The sequence below is a fragment of the Manis javanica genome, chromosome 13 (genome assembly GCF_040802235.1).
Source record: "Manis javanica isolate MJ-LG chromosome 13, MJ_LKY, whole genome shotgun sequence".
NCBI lineage: Eukaryota > Metazoa > Chordata > Mammalia > Pholidota > Manidae > Manis > Manis javanica.
This window is the reverse complement of record NC_133168.1, coordinates 86,208,417-86,218,396: the sequence shown is the minus strand read 5'-3', so window position 1 is coordinate 86,218,396 and position 9,980 is coordinate 86,208,417. Positions and strand designations below refer to the sequence as shown.

At 44.2% G+C, this 9,980-nt stretch overlaps 1 long non-coding RNA gene across 1 annotated transcript; it reads right to left on the bottom strand.

Moving 5' to 3' along the window:
• Positions 1-3,337: 3,337 nt before the first annotated feature.
• LOC140845558 (uncharacterized) lies at positions 3,338-9,425 on the bottom strand. Its single transcript, XR_012124401.1, has 2 exons — positions 9,162-9,425; positions 3,338-7,240 (listed from the first exon to the last, which is right to left on the bottom strand). It is a non-coding gene; the product is annotated as an uncharacterized lncRNA (long non-coding RNA).
• Positions 9,426-9,980: the final 555 nt, after the last annotated feature.

The window sequence follows — 9,980 nt, the reverse complement described above, 5'->3', positions numbered from 1 at the left end:
TTTCATGTGAAACCTTCATAAGAGTGTATATCAATCATACCTTAAAAAACTTTTTAAAAATATATATATATCAAGTATGATCAATGCTCAAAACTTTCAAAAAAAAAAGTGCTATGTAAGAATACATATGTAATTTAGATGTAAACAGACATTCACGTATGTCTGGAAAAAGACCTGAAGGGAAATGCAAACTCTACCTGCAATCGCACCTGGGGAAGCGTCATGGAGGGAGAAGAGGAGCGAAAGGAAGTTTCACTTTTTCTTTTTTTTATACGTGTGCATTAATTTTTACAAGCATGGATAGCATGCAGTTGTGTTTAAGAGATATATTTTTTTTCTGCATGTGCTTGTAAACTGTTCCCGGTCCAACACGGGTCGCACCGCTGGGGGCCAGCACTTCTGGAGAAGCCACGCGAAGATGCCTCGAGAGAAACCTTGTAGATGAAGGGCGCTGCGAGGGATTCTTCTTAAACTCCTGCTTGATCAGGTGCTGAAGCTCACAGGAATAATGAGATGGCAGTGGGCTCACAGACCCCTGAAATATTTTGAGGAGAAAACTTTTCCAACTATTTGCCTGAAACTAAAAAGGAAAACTGAACTGTAAAAGCAGATGCAAGGAAAGAGAGTGGACATAAGAAAATGCCAGCTGCACTGAAGTCAGATGAGTTACTTTAATTGTATAAATGTGCCTGCTGCCTGGTCATCCTTCCTCCTAAGGGAGTCCTTGAGGTGCTATCTTGCGCTCTCACCACCACCAGAATCTTGCGGTGACTCGGGAGAAAGGTAAACACAAATGGTAAAAACGTCTCACCTAGAAAGTCTCACCACCAGTGCTGCTTCGGGTGTATCACCATCACCGATATTTTTGCAGGCACACATTTTTAATATACTTTAAAAATCGATGTATGGCTTTCTAAAAAGTCAAATGACACTAACAAGCTTACAAGCGTCACATCCCTTGCCTCACTCCTCCCCAGAAAGCCCTGGGCCTGCTCCCCAGCAGTATGCACTTCAGACTTCTCCAGGGAGAAGAGAAGGGATGGAGGGAGGAAGGGACGGAGGAAAGCTAAATATACAACTACAGAACCAAAAAGTGGATATTTCCCATTAGCATATGCTACAAAAGTGGATCAAGGCAAAGATAAGAGCAATGGAAACATGGAAAAAAACCTCTGTAATGAACTCATCCTGGGAAAGCAAACCGCGCGCTGGGATCCGGCACATTATAGAGGCCTCAGGACTAAAAGGGGCCGTTCACGGTGTGCACCCCACACTCATCGGGTGCTGGAGGGGGCAGAGCTCAGAGAGAAGGCAGCCCAAGGACCAGTGTCCCTGGAAGCATGAAGAAACGAGGCGACGGCCAGGGGGTCATGAGCTAGCACATGAAAATACATGCATTTTCCAACATAACAAATGTAAATTACCTTTAATAAGAACAGAAATCCCAAGTAGTTCCTCGCTATTAAAATATAGGGCAGTGTGGGCCTGATCCTTAGATCCTAACATCATGTTTGCAGAAACCCCCAGCCCCCAAATCAGGGTGGTCCTGGTGTCGCTTCAGCAGTGTTTGCTGCGAGAGGGAGTATCTGTGGGCACAGAGGACCACAGGTGGAAGGACTTCAGGAGTCGCTTGGCGCAGCCTCCACCGGGACCTTCCATGCCACTGACAGGCAGGCCTCCGGGCGGACGCAGCGTTGGTGGACAGCTCCCCCCCTCGCCCAGCCGGCAGCCCCTGGGGGTGGCTTGGGATGGTTCTTCCTTACAGTAAGCCAAAATGCATCTTCCGGGAACTCTTGTCCATTAGCTCGCCGTTCCCAAATGAGGGACAAGAGGACCCACTCTCCTGCAGGGGAGCTCTTCAAAGACCAGAGTGGCTCCCCTGTTTGCCCTACACACACCCCCACTCCTCTATACTAAGCACCTCCTGTTCCCTCCATCATTCTTACCACCTATTTGTCACCCTCCAGACTTTTCCTAGATGATATTCTTTTTATTTTAACTAATGGTTTTTATGAACTCTTTTCCCCAACTTTGTTTTTTGAAATTTGAAACCCACAGAAAAGTTGTAAATGCCCACATGCCCCTTCCTGGATTCCCCCAATGTTAACACATGTCACGTTTGCGTGCCGTTTCCCTCTCCTGTATGTATCCGAACCTCTTCAAAAAAAGGTTGCACACATCAACCACTTCGCCCCTGAACATGTCAGCACCCCTCTCCTGAGTGCAGGGCCACCCTCCTTATAAACCCAGCACCGTGATCACATCCAGGAACTGTAACCCTCATCAATATTATCTAGTATTTTGCCCAAACTCAAATTCCCCCAACTGTCCCAGTATGCTCCTTTATAGCTGTTCTGTCCCCGATTCAGCCAACTTTACTCTTAAAGGAATCTTACTATGCACTATCATACCCTTTTCAGAGAAAACTTGGCAGCAGGTAACAAGAGCCTTTAGGTGTTTCTCCTAGGGATTCATGCCGACATGCGATGCAAAACAGGGACGTGTTTACACCTAGAGCGTTACCGCTCACAGCACCGTCTATGACGCTGAGAACTGGGAACACACGGTCAGGGGCACAGGAATGTTAAGTAAATTTTGGAAGAGTCATGTAGTAAAATACTATGCAACCATTAACGATTTTTGTGAAGAGTTTTAACATGGTGAAATGGGTATGATGTAATATAAAGTGAAAAATAGCAAGATACCAAACTGTATAGATGGTATATAAACTAGGTTTTGGGGAAAAAGGGAATGGATGGAAAAAACACCGAGACGCTGCCATTCCCTTCTTGTCTATCTCTATAGTTCCAGTCCTCCCCCTGCGAGCCACTCCCTCAATGGGCACATATTACTTGTATTCAGAAAAAAATATGTTTTAAATCATAAGATTTTCATACTATGTTCTTGTGACCAATTAACCTATCAGTCAAGTATTTATTATCTAATCCATAAATGTTAACTCAATGACATGATCCAGTGGTTCCCAAAGTTTACTGCATTTGGAATCACTTGGTGATCCTGGAAAATTACTAATGGCTGTTTCTCACCCCAGACACTCTGATTTAACTGCTCAGGTTGCAACCTGTGCTTTGGGATTTTTAAAAGTAGGAGCTGTGAAGTTTGGGGGCCGGTGACATAATCCATACAGTCCCCAGAGATGACTCGCCTTTCAGCATTGACGGCTCCTTTCAGCTCTGATTAAGACAGCTGTAAAACTAGGGCTTTCATCTAGAAGCCTGGGAATTTAGATTCTACACTACTTTAGATACACTGTTTTAAAAACCGAACCTTGTTTGTAGGCTACAATGCCTGTCACCAGTCACCCTGGCACCAAATAAGTAGATCACTTCCTTTTATTTTTACAAGGCATGTTTTCCCAAATTTCTGGGGGTACGTAATACAGTGTTCCCACATATGTACAAGCAAATGCCATGGGACTAAAACCAAAAAGAGACAAAGACAACTTACAGAGCATTCCTAAATAATGGATGTTTTGATTACTGTTACCGCCATAGAATAGACATACATACTGGGAGAGGAGACAGGCAGATCCAAAATCTCCTAGATTTACTTTCCCATTTTGGGTAAGGAAAATATTCTGCATTAAGAAAAGAAGAGCTCAGATGATGTCTTCCATAAGGCAGACGTCTCTGGAGAAGCATCTTTCACAGCCTGCTGATGACAGAGGCGCGGTAGGAACACCAACAGCTGAGTCCCCCAGCAGAACACGTAAAGACAGGATACTCTCTCAACAGCTACACGGTCCCCTGCTTGAGAATTCACGATGACTGCTTAAAAATCTAACAGGTGAGCTTCAGACTGTATCAGCAGAGCCTGATCGACAGCCAGCGACCCTCTGTCAGAATAATTCCACGTGGCAAGCCCAGGTCTCAACCATTTTCCAGCTGAGAACATACAGCTTAGTAATCAGTCACTAAGAGAGCTTGGAACATGTTGACACTACTATGAAAGAGATTTAATGATTTCTTCTCACGTAGTACCTTATTTGGCTAGTCTAAGTATTATAGACTATAAATAAAATGTCCCAGAAGGAAATAGAATAACAGAGAATAGAGGGAATGAAATGGTTTTGGGTTTTTTTTAGGTCCACTTACCTTGGACTTGATATCTCTGTGTAACACACGTTTCTTGTGAATGTGATTTACTCCAAGGCACATTTGCACAAATCAGTTAAGTATCTGTAAGGAAAAAGGATGCAGATGTGCAGGAATTCAGTCACTGGCTCGTGTGAACCCAAGACTCCAAAGAATTGTCTTTGGGCCTCAGCTGACCTGACTTTTATGTACTGTGAGTGCAGAACTCCTGGAAATTACACAGTCCAACGAAGACTCAGCGTGGCCGGGGACATTCGGGAAAGCTGTGAATCCTACGTGTCAGTCAGTATCTTACATATGAATGCTCATTATAGTTTTATTGTATTTAACCAAATACAAGTATTTCTTGAATACATACAGGAAGGTAGCTCACCACTAAGAAATGAATATGCTACAACTTTTTACAGTACAAGCATTACATGATTTTCATTTACTTTTTCTTAATATTCAAATGTTAACATTAAAAGATTTCATTGTATCATCAACAGTCCTTTGAGATCAGCTCATAACCCTCCAGTTAACAGTACTCAGAATCTCCAGACTCCAAGGGGCCCTATAATTAAATGTCAAGCTGATGTTTTTCCCCTTTTTGCTATGGAGAGCCATCCATTTGTGCCCAAGGCTGACCTCCTATGGAACCCATATTTTTAAAAGCACAACTTCAAAATGAAAAATATTTATGCCAATATACTTTCCTAATATGTTATTATACCTTAAATCAAATGCAGCACCATTAAAGTTGTTTACTTAAATATTTCCCTTAGTCAACTTGTTCCATGATATTTAGCATGCACTTTTCCACTAAAAGTGAGTAAGCACTAGACTTAAGGGAACACACTGAAATTCAGAAGGAAAAAGATTGAGACTAGGTACTCCCAAGACACAGAAATGCAGGTTCCATTCCTCTGGTGATTTGGTAACACACAGTGAATTAATTTGCCTCCCAAAATGTGACCACAATCACAATCAGAACTGTAAATATCTAGGACAGAAAGTGATGAGAAATACAATTTTGATATTCTTCTAAACATGGAAGTTTTATTCCTTGATTCTTTGTAAACATGTCTATTTCATTTCTTATTCCAGCTATACCCTGATGACACTAAACAATCACTCTGGTACAGAAACACATTATTTCTAACTAGTCCATCAGGAAATCAGACACCAGTGCTTTTAAATGACACAGATTTTAGGAGAAAAGTTGCTTCTAAACCTTGAGGGAAACTGTGTAAGTCAGTCTCTTATTGTATCTTCAGGAAACAACTTTCCTTTCTGATGTTTAGTCTTTTGCATTAGGTCCCCTCCATCACAATATTCCATCACAATATACAGATGTCCTTCAGCTAAAACAAGTGGAAGATACTTTAGGAAAGCAGAGTGGCCATAATCAAATCCAGAAATGCATGAAGGTGGGAGACTCACATTGACCTTCAAATGATTCTTTAAAGGCAACAATATTGGGGTGTTTCATTTTGGCCAGGAGAACAACCTCCTTCCTAGAATTCTATGTATCAAAGAAAGACTAAAAAAAGAGTTTATGCATAAATATAACACCTCATTTTAAAACAGATGGCTTTCCAATAATTATAGCACAGTTTGTAAGATAGGCCAATGCTAGATGCAGTTTCATAGCTCCGCACTTTGACCCAACTTGTTATTTAATTCTAGAGAAAATATATGGCAATTTTTCAACGACGGCTATATTTTGCATGCTTAAGCTGACCCCTTATATCCTTACAAGTATAGAATGTAAACTAGCTCTAACATCAGCTGAAGCATAATGAGATTTGGAGAGCCAGTATGTCCTTATATAGTATATAGTATATATAAGGTATATATATTTATATATATACATAAGGTATATATATTACATAAGGTATATATATTATATATATATATAAAATAGTAAATCCTTAAAGAAAGACTAGGGATTCCCTGTTTTACTGCCTGTATTACTTTATCAGTCCACTGGCTCAGATTAAAAAGAATAGACTGATGTACCACTGCAGCGACAATGGTAGAAGATGACTTGCAAAAGTAAGTTTCCAAAACTGTTTATCCCCTAACTTACTGTAGGGATGAAATCCTGAACGGCTTACCTTAAACCTAAGAAACTGCCTCTGATTAGGTACTAGCACAAAGGTTCGTCAGCACCGAGAACTCATTAAAAACACGAATTCACAGGCCCACCCAAACCTGCTCCAACAGAAACCCCAGGGGAGGCTCAGCAGCGTGTTTTAAACCAGCCCTCCAGGAGACTGCTGCCCGCTGCAGGATCACCAAAGGAGGCCAAGAGTGCAGTGGGAAGAAAATACGCAGCACTTCACAATGTGGGGCGGGGCGGGGGGCACCGGGAAGGCAGCGGAGCACAGAGGAGACAAGCAGTGACTCTCTAGCATCTCACTACGCTGCTGGACAGTGACTGTGATGGGGTATGCGGTGGGGACTTGATAATGGGGGGAGTCTAGCAACCACAATGTTGCTCATGTAATTGTATATTAACGATAACAGAAAAAAGAAATGTACCACTTGAAGAACTGTATTAATATGTATGTTTTTTAATTGATCTAAACATTATTAAACAGCCTCCATGACAGATTCTCTGACCATTATGATACACAAGGAGAAATCAGCAACTTCCTCACCTGACAGGGGAACAAAACCCATAAATTGACTGACAGAACAGGTTCCCTCACACCGAAGTCTTTACTGTGCTTTCACATTCCTTTTTCACTAATATTGCACCTGAGTTGCTTTGGCAAAGCTTCCCGACACCTTTATGCATACAAAACTGGAAATTATTACAAATCATTCATGCTGAGATAAAAAGCAATCACTGCCCAAACTCTATTTCTCTCCCTTTTTGGTAATGACAACATCCTAAAATTCACATGAAATATATTAAGAGCTTGTAACGCTAATGAATAAACCCATTATATCTGCATGGAGCAATTCCGTATTATAACTCAAGAACTTATTTTCCTATGTAAATTACATGCATATCTAATTACTGCTTTTCTGCCGAAAGAGCCCCCCCACCATCACTCTCAGGACCGAGTACCCATCCACGCTGGGGGACGCATGAGCCGGGCTCCACTCATGCAGTCACCATGAGTTCTGCTAACCTGTACACAAAAACAGAAACATATAAGAATTAAATTTATTTTCAAACAGCAGACTTACTTCAAAATAGCTCTAATAATCATAAGACAGCAGCAACTTATTCCACTTTTCATTCAACAGGTAGGCATTTAGCACCTGCACTGGGTTTTTAAATTCTGAACATGCACATGCCCCAAATAGTTCCAGTCCTCAACCTGCAAGCCACTCCCTCAATGGGCACATATTACTTGTCTTCAGAAAAAAAAAAATGTTTTAAATCATAAGATCTTCATACCATGGGCCCCCTCCCCAAAGCAGACGGGACCACAGAACTTAGCCAAGGTAGGGTGGCAAGTCTTACAGAAAGAGTTCTGCTAGCATACAGCAGAAATGTCCAGAGGAGTCAGGAAAATGATAATTAAGCTGAACCCTACAGGTTGAATGGAAGTTGGCTAGGAATAGAGGAGGGAAAAGAGTGGTCAAGGCAGAGGGAATTGCACATTGAAGAGCAAAAGAGATTGTGTTCAGTTGCAAGAATTGAAAAAGGACTGTAATAGGCCGATAAGGCAGACAAGGCCTTGTCTGAAGGCTACTGTAAGCCAAGTTCAGGTGACTGGATTTTATCCTCCAGGTTATTAAAGGGCTGTCTCTGAAATGTTTTAACCCAGACAGCGTATCTGCATATTAGAAAAAATCACTCTGGCTGCAGAGCAAACGGACCAGACAGGAGAGGGACAGGAGGGCCAGAGTGGGGCTCCAGCCAGCAACAGAAAAGGCAGGGAAATGATGGGATGGAGTAAGGTGGTGGCGATGGGAATGAAGCAAATGGGAAGGAAATATGTAGAAAGAACTGGCAAGGTTTTTGGTGACAGGTATGTGGGGGACAAGTAGGCAGAAGGGGACAAGACTCCCAGGTTTCTGGCATAACCTGGCTGCTGATTATCCCGAAAGAAAAGGCACATGGCTGTGTGTGTGGTTTTCCTGATTTTTCTGGCAGCGGGAGTGTGGCAGGACTGGGGAAAGGCATGGAGTTCTGGGACACGTGGAGGTGGAAATGCCTGGGACTAGGAAGAGATATTAAGAGTCTGAACTTTTGTCCCCTGTTCTGTATTTCCAGGGTTCTGAAGCAGCTACTTGGATTGCTTAATACATAAAGAGAGAACAAATATAAAGTTTCTAACACTTTGCTTGGTACATGAGAGGCCCTGGATACATGGCAGCTCTTATTATTAAAAGCTTAAAAACGTGATGCTTTTTTTCATTACCGAAAAAACACCGGAATGAATTTACTTGATTTTTAGAAAGCTTACTTGCAGTGCATGCTTTTTTTTTTTTTTAAATCACACCACGAAGAATTATGATGCAGATAACATGGCAGGTAAAACAAAAATCACAAACTAAAACCTATCGTATTGAGACCTGTAAAACTTCATTTGTGTTTCTGTTCATCATAGAATTACTAGGAAACTCTCGAAATAATTTCTGCATATAACACATCAAACGCATTATCTTCAAAAACAATTTTCATGAACATTTAGGTCTTTCGGTATAGTTAGGGACCTGAAAGAAGTAAGTTCTTTGCCACTCTTCTAACTGACCTATTACATGATTTAACAAGGGGGCCGAGTTTTCCCACATTTCTATTCTTTCTTCTGTGTAATGGACAGTAACTGATAAGCAAGCACAACCACTGACTCTTCTTAGCTGAAAGCCACACTGGGGCTTCCCGCCTCACTCGTCCGTTACTCAATTCTCCACCCCTACGTTCACTCAAAGACCTGCGTGCGCTCCGTGCGTGCCAAGCCTCTTCGCACGCCTACACCAAAAACTAATAGTGATATGCAAATGCCCAGAAGTGGGATCGACGCTGAGAAGCTAAGCCCAGTTTAGGAGGCGCGCGCGCGCGGTGACCGCACCGTGAGGCTGACACGTCACCCAGCTCACCCGCGACAAGACCCTTCCTCCGGGTCAACCAGCCCGCCTCGCACGCCCCAACGGGTTGCGTCTGCTCCGCGCCGCCAGACTCCGACCCCACGCCGATCTGCTCTGTGTCTGAGCCCCGCTGCCAGCCCCACTCCCCAGCCCTCACCCCTTAACCCCCCAAGCCCCACGGCCGGTCTTCCCTGCGCATGCGGCCCGCCGCCAGCCCCACACCCCAGCCCCTAAGCCTCCCACCCCCACTACCGGTCTCCCCTGCGCATGTGCTCCGCCGCCTGCCCCACGACCCCCTCCCCCCACCCCGGTGTGTTCTGCGCTTACGCCCGGCCGCCATCCCCACCCCCCACTCTCCACCGCCTGTCTTGCCTGCGCCTGCGCCCCGCCGCCTGCCCGAGTCTGGCCTGCGCCTGCGCCCCGCCGCCTGCCCGAGTCTGGCCTGCGCCTGCGCCCTGTTGAGAGCCGGGGCGGGGCTGAGGGAGAACGGTGGGTGACCCAAGGTCGAAGCGTTAGGGGGCGCGTCTTCCGCGGGCTCCTAGCCTGCGCGGCTGCTGCTTGTCCTTAACGACCTGCCCCGCGATCTCCCGCCATCCTCCTTCCTCCCTTCAGTGGGTTAGTCTGGTAGGGCTGCCCTAAAGAAGGACCACATACGGCGCGGGGAGGGCACCCTAAACAACAGAAATGGAAGGTCTCCCAGTTCTGGAGGCTAGAAGCCCAGAATAAAGTGTCAGCAGGATTAGTTCTGAGGGCCAAGGTGGCACCTGTTCCAGTCGCTTTGGTTTGTAGAATCCTGGGTGGTTTTTTTTTGCGTATCTTTACGTCATCTGG